The sequence below is a fragment of the Cygnus olor genome, chromosome 15, assembly GCF_009769625.2.
Source record: "Cygnus olor isolate bCygOlo1 chromosome 15, bCygOlo1.pri.v2, whole genome shotgun sequence".
Classification (NCBI taxonomy): domain Eukaryota; kingdom Metazoa; phylum Chordata; class Aves; order Anseriformes; family Anatidae; genus Cygnus; species Cygnus olor.
In genome coordinates this window covers 164,030-174,885 of record NC_049183.1, presented here as the reverse complement: position 1 = coordinate 174,885, position 10,856 = coordinate 164,030, and the positions used below count along the sequence as shown (strand labels likewise).

At 34.0% G+C, this 10,856-nt stretch overlaps 2 long non-coding RNA genes across 2 annotated transcripts in view; both read right to left on the bottom strand.

Moving 5' to 3' along the window:
* Positions 1-10,856, bottom strand: part of LOC121078244 — a 56,300-nt gene that overhangs the window by 24,429 nt on the left and 21,015 nt on the right. The window lies entirely within an intron of this gene.
* Positions 5,514-8,678, bottom strand: LOC121078246. Its single transcript, XR_005824510.1, has 2 exons — positions 6,802-8,678; positions 5,514-5,706 (listed from the first exon to the last, which is right to left on the bottom strand). It is a non-coding gene; the product is annotated as an uncharacterized LOC121078246 (long non-coding RNA).

The following is a 10,856-nucleotide window of genomic DNA, read 5'->3' as shown; positions in this document are numbered from 1 at the left end:
CTGATATTATAGTATAAGGCATTAAAAAACAACCATTAAGACTTTTTGCCCTCCACATCAGTCATTTCAGGGATGCAAATTGCAAATTATAGCCCTGTGCTTCCCACCAACGGTCTGTAGGCAACAAGATTTCTCTTTCCAGTTGTGTGTTTTTTGTTTGTTTTTCTTTAAAGGATGCATGTACATGATTAAACCAAGCTTGCCCTTCTATCTACTTTTTTGAGCAAAACCATCTCTTTATTGGTGTATTATACGAATGAAGCTCCCTCCCCCTTCACAGAAGATGGCACAATTCAGAAAGAGTTGTTTCAGAACATACTCAGTTTAATTACAAGATCAGTGAACACAGCAATGTTTTCTTGGCAAAAGGTAGAAAAGCTGGCAGTTAATCAGTTTTCTCTGGAGCAGTTTCTTGGCATTACATCTCTGCATTAGAAACTTGGATTTCATTTCCTATTTTGTTTTTCTGTTCCCCTGGTTCATTCCCTCTATCATTTTTTTTCCTAACGGTACATAAAAATAACATGCTGCATTCTTTGTTAAGAAGGAAGGAATTAACTCAGTTGCTTTTTGAATTTGTAAGGTGGTGGATTTGCTAAGAATTGTGTATAGGTATATATTATCCAATAATAAATAAGGTAGGTGAATGAACAGCTCAGAAGGAGAGGAAATAATTTAAAGGGGTAAGTGTTAAGTGTTAAACTTCCGTAATCACCACTGATGAACTTATATATTATAATGTATTATAGGCATGAGAAAAAAATGATTTAGCTATACAATGTAAAGCTACAAGGATATCAGGCAAGACAAAACCCTTAGGGGAAAGAGACAGAGAACACCTGCCACTGGTACTTGAGACTGATCCTGGTGTTTCTTTGGTGTTGCCTTTGCCCACTCCATAAAGTTCTTTTCTATCGATCACTGCATATACTAAGCTGAATTTATTATTGGCAAACAGATATGTTAAGAGCATTATTTTTTACAGAAGGATTATTCCCCTTCCCTTGTTCCTCTAAGAGACTAAACAAAGTGACCAAACAACAGAAATAACTGCTGAATGAAGAGAAAGATCATATAAGCCATGATATGTATCTTCACTTAACACAAAAGTGTAAGTTTCCAAATTTTACAATTCAGATTTCTAGTCTTTTATAATATAATGAAGAATGAATTAATAATCTGCATTGGGTTCATGATGGAGCTGTCTGAGCAAGAATGAGTCATAAAGAATAAAATGAGTAATAAAAATGGATAAAACTTTTATGAAAATAATTTGTATACCTGACTTGCACTCACAATTGTTTCACTTTTGCTATATTCTTATCTTTGTTTTTAGTGCTATATGAAAAGGGTTTTATCAATAACTTGCTTTTCATAAATAAAAAGTGTTTTTACTCAGGTACACTATTATTTTTATGTTCATACAGCCATATGGAAGCTGTAATAGTTTCTTTCCTGTCATCTTTTCCACTTGCTTATGCCATTGTGCAAGAGTAACTGGATATGGCTCCCATTACAAATTCACATCAGGTACATTACTGTGTCTGGAAACATCTTCTCATTCTACAGTTCTTGTGTAGGATTGGAAGGAGTGTCCAAATGAGACAAGTCTTTCTAAGTCTTTTCCCTTAGGATGTAATTTTGCCTCACTGCTGAAATAACAGATTGAAAGTCCCATTTCAAGCTCTGCAAATCAGAACCTAGGGCCACTTTAATGGGTTAAGATATTATGCTGTGTCTTGTGAATGCAAAATTATAGATTTTATTATTTTTTTTAATATGAATTGTAAAACAGGCTTTCTCCACACCTGTACACTTCTTTAAAAATAGGGCAAAGTATATTGAGAGTTAATTGGACAAAAAGACTTAACAGCTGGGTAGAATAGCTCCTGGAAAACTTTAAACTCTAAATAGTCATCACAACAATAGCCTAAAATTTTTATTTAAATTTTGCATGATAACATAAGGTGTTTGTAAGACTTTATGATATTTTTCACCAAAAGTGTTGCTTAGGTGTGTCTAGCTCTTATTTAAATGCCTTAAACTTTTCTCTAATGAATCAAATAATACTTGACTAAGGTGAGTAAGCCTACTCCTGTATGAAGTCTTTCTCTTTTTTTTTTTTTTTAAAGAGATGGATGACACAGATCTCCACCCATCCATACCAGATCTGCGTAACTTTTGTAAATCAAGAGGGTTTTCATTTGAAAATATTTCATTTCACATTTTGAATTTTTTTTCCACTCACACTCATGTTGCATAGGGGTATTCAAATGACACTGCCTCCTACAAACTTCAGTGAGTGGCTTTCCACAGGATATGTTGCTGCTGTGAAGAATGCATTCTTTGGGAAAAGTACTACTGCGATCTAACATCTTTTTAAAATAGCAACAAACAGGAAAACTATGCTAGTACTGATTTTAAGGCAAATTTTTCTGGCTTTCTTTAACATTCTTAACTGCTTGGAATGCAAATGTTTTCAGGAGTTAGCTATTGCTACAAATGTTAGAAATTAGTTGTTGTGTATAGACACTAGTCTATAGTGTCTATACTAGTTGTGTATTTAGACTATACTAGTCTATACTAGTTGTGTATTTAGACACTAGTCTAAATACAATGGTGTTTACTCACTGAAAACAGAGGTTTTTATTACATCCAGCCTGCGAAAGTTGAAAAAAAATTGTAAATATCTCAATATAGTATCTAAATTTGATTTCAAAGGATTTTTGTACTTCTCAGAAGCATGTTACTTCACTGTTTTTAGGTCTTTGTTGAGAACTCATTCTTCAGAGCACTCAGGAAAGCATTTTGTATTTAAACTGGACACTTTCAGTAATATTCTTCTCAAATTTGCCAGCTTTGGAAATAATATTAAAAATCTCTTGGATTTGCTCTGTTTGTTTTGCTTCTTCTCTTCCTCCTGGCTGCATTCTTATACTATGATTTGCAGAACCATAAATACAAGAGTAACCACTAGTCATTTTAACTCACTTCTGATGATAAATGTAAGAGTAACTACATGTCATTTGGACTCACTTCTGATTTCTTTTCAGGGCTTTCTGCTTTTATTTTCAGGCTTAATCACTGCTATTATACAAATATTTGCTGTCTTCAGAAAAGTTTCCAAGGGATTTTGACTATTATTTGGGTGCGTCCATCTTTATTTAGATGTGCTAATCCTGGTAAAAGTTACAAAAATGTCATTTGTAGCTAGACTGAATAGGTTCACATTTGTTCTACTTTTACTAGATTTAGCATCTAAATTTGGTGCATGAATATGAAACCTTTTCTTAATAGCCCAGGATCTTCATGTTTCCGGATGTAAGTGCTTAGTAGAGTCCAGTCTTATCTCAGCAATTTTTTGTATTCTTAATCTAGAGTGAATATTCTGTTTCCACCTTCACGTTTTAAGAAATATTTTTTTTCCCATTTTTTTTTTCATTTTCCTTTTAGGTCTTCAGTTTATTTATTTCTTCACAGAACACTTAATTACATGGCATTTGCTATGACATCTCAATGGTGTATGATCTGCAGGGACTGTAAATCCTTTGCAGAGTAGAGGCTTACTACTCAGTCTGGCTACGTCAAATTTTTCTGATATTAAATGTGAGAAAAAAGCTTTTTCTTAACTGGAGTTATGTGGGCATTTATAGTTTATTTTTGAGCCATCCAGTGTAGAAAGTAAATAATTTTGTTTCCAGTATTTCACATGGATTTTTTTTCAGTCTGATTTATCTTTTTCATCATATTTTTCATATTTTTTCCAGTAAATGAGCTGTATTATTGCCATTTACAGTAGCAACCCACATAAGAGTGAGAAAGAGAGAAAAGAAAGGAAAAGTATTATATAAAGTTTATATTCTTAATAATTCTTAATCAGCCACTGCTTTTGATACTTTAAACATAGTGATAATTAATGTGGAAAGCTCTGGAAGCCTTAGTAAGCTAGCTTGATCGTCTGAAGAATGCCAGTACTTATTAGGGAAAGTTCATGATTCATACTCAAGGATTAAGCCAAGAGAATCTTGTGACCTAAGCAGCCTGGATCTCCAGTGGTAAAAATGGGATTTTCTTATCTTCACAAAAATAATAATTGAGACAGAGAGCAGGGATGGAAGCAGACAGTATACATTTGATTTAAGAGCCAGCATACTCAGACAGTGTAAGGGGAATTGCTGTTTTGGCAAATTGTGAGTGTCATGATAGAAATGTAAACTGCAGTATAGGAAGTATTCCACAGAGATGAATCAGAGCATGTCTGAGAAACAGCAAAAAGGAGAACTGTAACATGAAATGATAGGTCTTTCATCTTCAGTGTCTGAGCTATCCTGGGGAGATTTCCAGTCAGTCACCTGATATTCAGGAAATTGCTTTTCGCTGGGTATTAATCACTTAAAAATGAACACATGGACATGTATGCAAGATTTGGAGTGATGACATGAAATCTAATCCATTTCTAATAATAACCATTGACTTGACAGAGTCAGTCAGCTTCAGTATTTCAGTCTCTCCATTTCCACAACTTGGATAATAATTTAGCTTTTCATTTATTTGTTTAGAATGTTGCAAAAAAGGCCTTTGAAATATGAACAATAAAGGATACAATGCACAGGAGCATTGCGAACTAACTCCCTAACCAACAAAGTCACATTAACACATACTTATCCTTCTGCAGAGCTCACTGATATAAAGAACCCGGGTTATATTTAGATATACATTCAGGTGCCTTGCCACCTCTATCCTTCTCTCTTTATCCTTATTTTAGGATATCTTCTTGTATTTAACAGATTAATAAAAAAAATGAACAAAAACTCTACCTATCATCATTTTTTGATAGGAACCTACATTCACAAGCATGAGAAAAGTAAAGCATTATTGGTTCAGTGTGACTCCAGTCTTATATTGCCTTCATTGACTTTGAAGAAAGATGAGCGTTAGCAAGCAAAAATGTAATTGTTATATAAATCTGATGATCCTGTTGGTTTCTTTAAAAACTGCAGTCCAATTCCTTAGCATTCACAATGCAAAAATACCTGGCCTGTACTGAGAGAAATTTCAGTGGCAAATTTGGTGGGAACTGCACAGGTGGGTAACAGCCAACTCCTTTCTGGGCAGTCTTTTTTACTGGCTTATGTATTGCACAAATCAGTTATGAGGGGATGGTGCTGTAAGGGACAGTAGTCATTTTAATAACATGCTAACAGTGGTTTGGTTAGAGTTCTGTTGAGGAAATGGTGCATTTAAAGCTTCTTGAGAGAAGCTGATCTGTAGGGACAAATTACCATCATTACACTGCCGTGCTCAGTTGCAACATCTCAAATTCATGTTTATTCATACCCGCCTTTGCAATGCTGTTGAGTTGCAGTGGGAATAAAACAAATTATACGATGAAGATGTATAAACTGCTGCAGTGCATAAAGCAAATTCCATCACTGCTGCTAGAAACTGCTTGAATAACAGAGTAATTTAAAATTTTGTGTAAAACATATTGGTGCATTTAAATTTTAATTCTCTTTTGTGATGTTTGGAGAAAAAGTAGACAAATAGCATTAAGAAAGTCAATTTCTATACAAAAATACTTCAAACGGTTTCAGAATTGCAGTCTAAATCTTTCAGCATTTTTCTTAAATCTCATCAGTGCATCAAACCTTGGCAAGAAGTGGAAGCAGACCTTCAGAGACACGTCCTTGCCTCTCTTCTTGCCCCCTTAGTGAAAGAAGGATGGAAAAATGCTTTGTCAGGACAGCAATAGCTTTCTGCAATACAAATCTGAAGTTATAAGATTACTGTTTTAAGTGGAAGCAGCATATAGCAGTCCTTGCCCAGCAGAGCTGTTCTTTAGTTGGTTTTACAAATATTGCCACCTTTATAAGCGGGCAGGGATTCTCATTTCTTGTCATTATAACCACACACACACACAAACACACACAAGTGTGAGTGAGTGTGTAGATTAACAAAAGATTTCTTGCTCTTCTGTGTTTGCAATGAACACTTTTATTCCTTATGCATTATTTTTATGTTTTCAAATGGAAGACTTCTAAAAGCAGAAAGGACAATTAGATCCCAAACTACTACTGGATGTCATGATGATATCATGATGACTAACCTGCCTAGCTCCCATTTGTATCTTGGACATATCCAGAGTTTTGTTATCAGGTTTGCCAAGTATTAACTACTACATTTTACAAATGGAAAAAAAAATCTTTTATATATAAACATAAAAGGCCTATTATTATACTACCTCTATACAGCCTTCTATATTCTATTGTGGGATATTGTAAAAACGAGAACCCAAAGCTGTAAAATGTTCTTAGCTAAATGCTGCCTGGAATCTAACAATTTAAATAACAAGTTTAACATGAATGTTCCTGTCATTAAACTTGTCCTTCTTTCTATGCAGTTATCACTTCATGTATAAATTGAAACTTGGTAGATCTCTGAATCTTGTTTTTTAATGTACATTAAAATGTACATTTTTAAAATTTCAAATTAAAAATTTTAATGTATGTTCTCCAACTGAACTTGTAATTATGACTACCCTGATTCTCATTCTCAATTAACATTTATCATTGACAGCTTCCCATCTATAGCTGCCTAATGTTGTTGCTTTCGGTCCACCTTTTGTTAGTTGCTATTGCAATATATAGGAAAAGGCACTTAAAATGTTACACTAAAAAGCATCCATTATTTGCAATTTCACTTTTGCTACTTTTACTTCATTCTTATACTGGGTTAAACTTAGTTTTCTCATGTGCTTGACATACAAGCATGATTGAGAATACGAAAAGCTTAACAACGCACAAGCAGGCAGTGGGTCGCTCCCTCGCCCAGCCCTACCAGTGTTTGTGGGCTGACTTGCAGAACCAGTCATGGCATTCATTTAGGATGGAAGAAAAAAGAATGCTGAGGTAGTACAAACTATGCAGTATTTGCAGGTGGGGACCAGCATGTTCCAGTTTGGTTACCATTTTTTTCTTTATGCCACATATTGTAAAAGATTTGAGTCCATACACCAGAATCTATCCAGTCACCTACCCTTTGAGAATGCCTAACGCTTTCTGTTTTCTTTGGAAAAGTCTATGATGTGTTAGCACAGTTAAATTGTGGTGAGAGACACATAAAGAAAATGCATCTCTGCTGATCCCTAACACTTTCTTACTGTTTTCAGGAGGAAATGAGTGGTTTAGCTACCTATGCTATAAAATGTAAAGAAATAGCTGAAGTTAAAAACAGCAAGGAAATTTCACTGGGTATACAGGAAAAATGTGTAAATATAATAGACTGTAAAAGCAACAGTTGTAAGAAAACAAAAAACATTTTTAGTTTCAATCTTAGATCTGTAATTGATGGAAATACTCTTATATTTGTAGCCCGTATTTATATTTTGGTCCATTGCTGATTTCTTCATGCTAGGAATAATACCATTGTACTAAATGTGAGGAAAACAGGGCTTCTTTTAGGAAAAAAGGCAACTGTCTTTGTGCTGTCAGTTATATCTTTGCTATTATTGGCTAAAGAAACCTTAGTTATCAGCATTTATTCCTGAAATTAAGAGAGGACATGCCCCAGAGACAAGTGGGCCCTATAACATTTGTGAAGTTTAAGTATTCTTTCAAAAATCTATACAGTTTTTATTACAAAAATATTTGATACACATTTCTTTTTCTTATCAAAGTTATACCCGATGTAGGTATGTAAAACTCACATACATAATCCTGACATTTGTATGGACATAAATTTTCTCAAGTTTCAACATAGCTTCTAGAATATTTTATACATAAAAAGCAATAAGCGAAACAAGGATTATGACAAAAATTAGATCTTTTAATCCCAAAATATTGTGAAACACTAGCAAAACATATTTATTTCTGCTGAGCAAAAAGAGACCTCAGCCTTGCAAGGTACTGTATTCAGGTGGTGTCTGATTCCTGTATTGAATCCCATCGATTTCGTTGTGTTCACTGCAGATTACAAGTCTGCTTGCAGAATATGAAGCATGGTTTTGAAGCAGAGGGAAGAATAATACATTCATATACTGTAAATGAAAACTACTTCTACAATGTTATACAAATGTAGGACTCAGATTCTGGAAAACAATCCAAAGCCATCTCTGTACTTATGGTGAGATTTTGACTATGTGTAGTGAACACTACCCATGGATATGGAAATCAATGAACATAGATTTACAAATTAGGAATAGTGCTAGATAAGATTAAGCTATTTTAAATACTAGATGTACAGTACAAAGCAATAATATTATTCACAGAATTCTATTATCTGAAATGGGAAAATAGTTTAGTGGGTTTTATTTGAAATAAATAAAATATTTTTGCTGTGACCTGGATCATCTGCATGCAGAAATTCTCACAGCTAAAGACCGACTGGAGGACAAACTTTAGAAGATTGACAAGAACTTACTCTATAAAAATGCAGTAAAGTTTACAACTTTTGTATATAACTTCAAAGAGAAATTAAGTTTATCAGTGGTGAAGTTCCTCAAGTAAGGAAAACTGGCTTTCTTTCCAAAAGAAAGAAGGCATAATATAATATTTAGGAATATTTACTTACCTACTAGTACATAAATATAATACATTAATATATTCTTTTAGCATTCAGGTTCAATACTTAATATCTAAAGGTGCAAGATTCAACATACATTACTGTAATATACCCATATGTGTTTTGAGTTATCTACATACTGTCAACACAAACCATATTTTCCAATAACATTTCTGTCTTTTAATTTTGCACACCTCAATCTTTGAAATGTATTTTCAAATATATTGAGAATTCACAATTCGTTACTGACATTAGCTGCAACTGGAAACTATCAAAACACAAGAAAATGGCTCATCTTATACTCCAGAGTAAAAGAGAGTAAAGATCTCAGTGCGAGTGGGGACAAGAAGGTTCAGGGAAGTTGCTTTGTGCTTTTACAAACAATATTTGTATTTTTTTTTTTAATAATTACATAATATGTAATAAATGTAATAATAAATGTAATAATAATTACAAAAATGTTTGTAAGAACATATGAGATATATTGGCATAACACACTAGAAGTTATATTTTGGAATAGTTATCTTATGTCACTTTATTCCCAGCCCCCTTTTTGCTGCTATCCCTAACTCAAAATTACAAGGGATTTCTTCATAATAGGAAATAGACTGAAGAACATAGTTTTATAAATATCTATAATACAGAGATTATTTTAAAAACACTGGTGTATTTTGGTGAGTTTTTAACTTGCAGCGTTTACTTTGGCAATATTTAAAATCTTCATGTAAGTAACTGAATCTTGGTCTTTATCAGCTTTTTAGGAATGTGCTGTATGTATGGACTCTGTAAATTCCACCAGTGCCCTTGAATTCCACAAAAAGAGTGGTGTTCCACAGTGCTCTGCAGGTATTGAGCAGCTAGCCTGTATCTGAGAGTAACAGTTTGCAAAATCTTTGTCTCAATATAAATTGGGCTATTCTGTCAGCACAGAAGTAGTTTGAAAATTTCATTGCATTGTATTTTAAGTAGGAGATACATTTTATGTTTGTTTGTTTTTATTTGTTTTGTTTTGTTTTCCAACTATAGGTTATTCTTTAGCTATTGACCTAATCCAGGTTTACATGGCTGTGACATAATGCTGGACTGAATTTTTAAGATCCATTTTTCAGCTTGGAGCAAACTGCACTGCTAACTAAATCAAGCCCTCCCACAAGCAGAACAGAGAGCAGAAACACGACTAAGGCATCCATAGCTATTTCACGAAGAGCTAACGCAGATACAATGATACTTAAAATCCTGGGGTCGTTTAGAAGACGGTATTATTTCCAGAGTACGAATATTTTTCGTGGTGAAATAAATGCAAACTATCTCTCCAGAAAAGTGTTGCCATGTCAATTTTCTTTAAAAAGTAAGAGAGATTGCTGCAGTATTTATGTATTAGACATGATTGATGGTGTCAGTGCTGTCTTTTTTATTAGCGTGTCTCTCCTATGGTATTTATGACATAGGAGGATTAATAGTACTGGCTACAGCCAAATCTAATGCAGAGAGGCACTATGCAGGCATATCCTATATATTTTAACTGGACCATTGCTCTTCAGGACAGATTCTGCTGGCCTAATGACAGATTCTGCCTAGATTAAAATATTCAATGTTGCAAAGCAGGTCAAAAGTCTAATGCCAAGTGGAGTAAAAATCTCATTTGACAGTCATCTCCACGTTCTTCAGGCAGAAGCTTTAGTGAATGCGGATGTTAGCTACCTGTCAGTATTTTGTCTCTTGCTGTTGGTGGGGATAGAAAAGACCCTGCTCCAGTGGTAAGTGTGCTGCAGTCCATGTGGACCTTCAACACAAAAAAAAGAAACTTCTCCAGTAAATCCTTCAGATTTCATACTGTAATTTTTCCAAAAGACTTAAGGAGTGTTGATAGAATTGTGTATGTGTAAGTATTTCATTTTGTGAATAAGTGTTTATTGTGTTTTAATCAAGTTGGTGAAGGTTTGGCAGATAACTTCAGTATTAAAAGACCCTTTTTAAATGCCAAACAGTAGTAAACTGTAACTTAGTTTTCTGCCACTAGCTGTTAGTGATTAATTTAGGTTAGTGTTTAAAGTGGCTAGACTCAAAGTGTGGTTTCACATATTCTCTCTATAGCAGTTGCTAAGGTTAAACCTTATGCTACAGAGGAAATCCATGCTTGGGGTTGGGAGTAACAGTTATATTTTTAATAGGCATGTATGAAGAGTGTACATATTCAGTGAAAATATTTACTTGTATAACTGAAACATTATGTTGTTGTGCATAATGTGAAACAATGACTACAAGTATTACCCTGGAATGCAAGCTTTAAGGAGAAG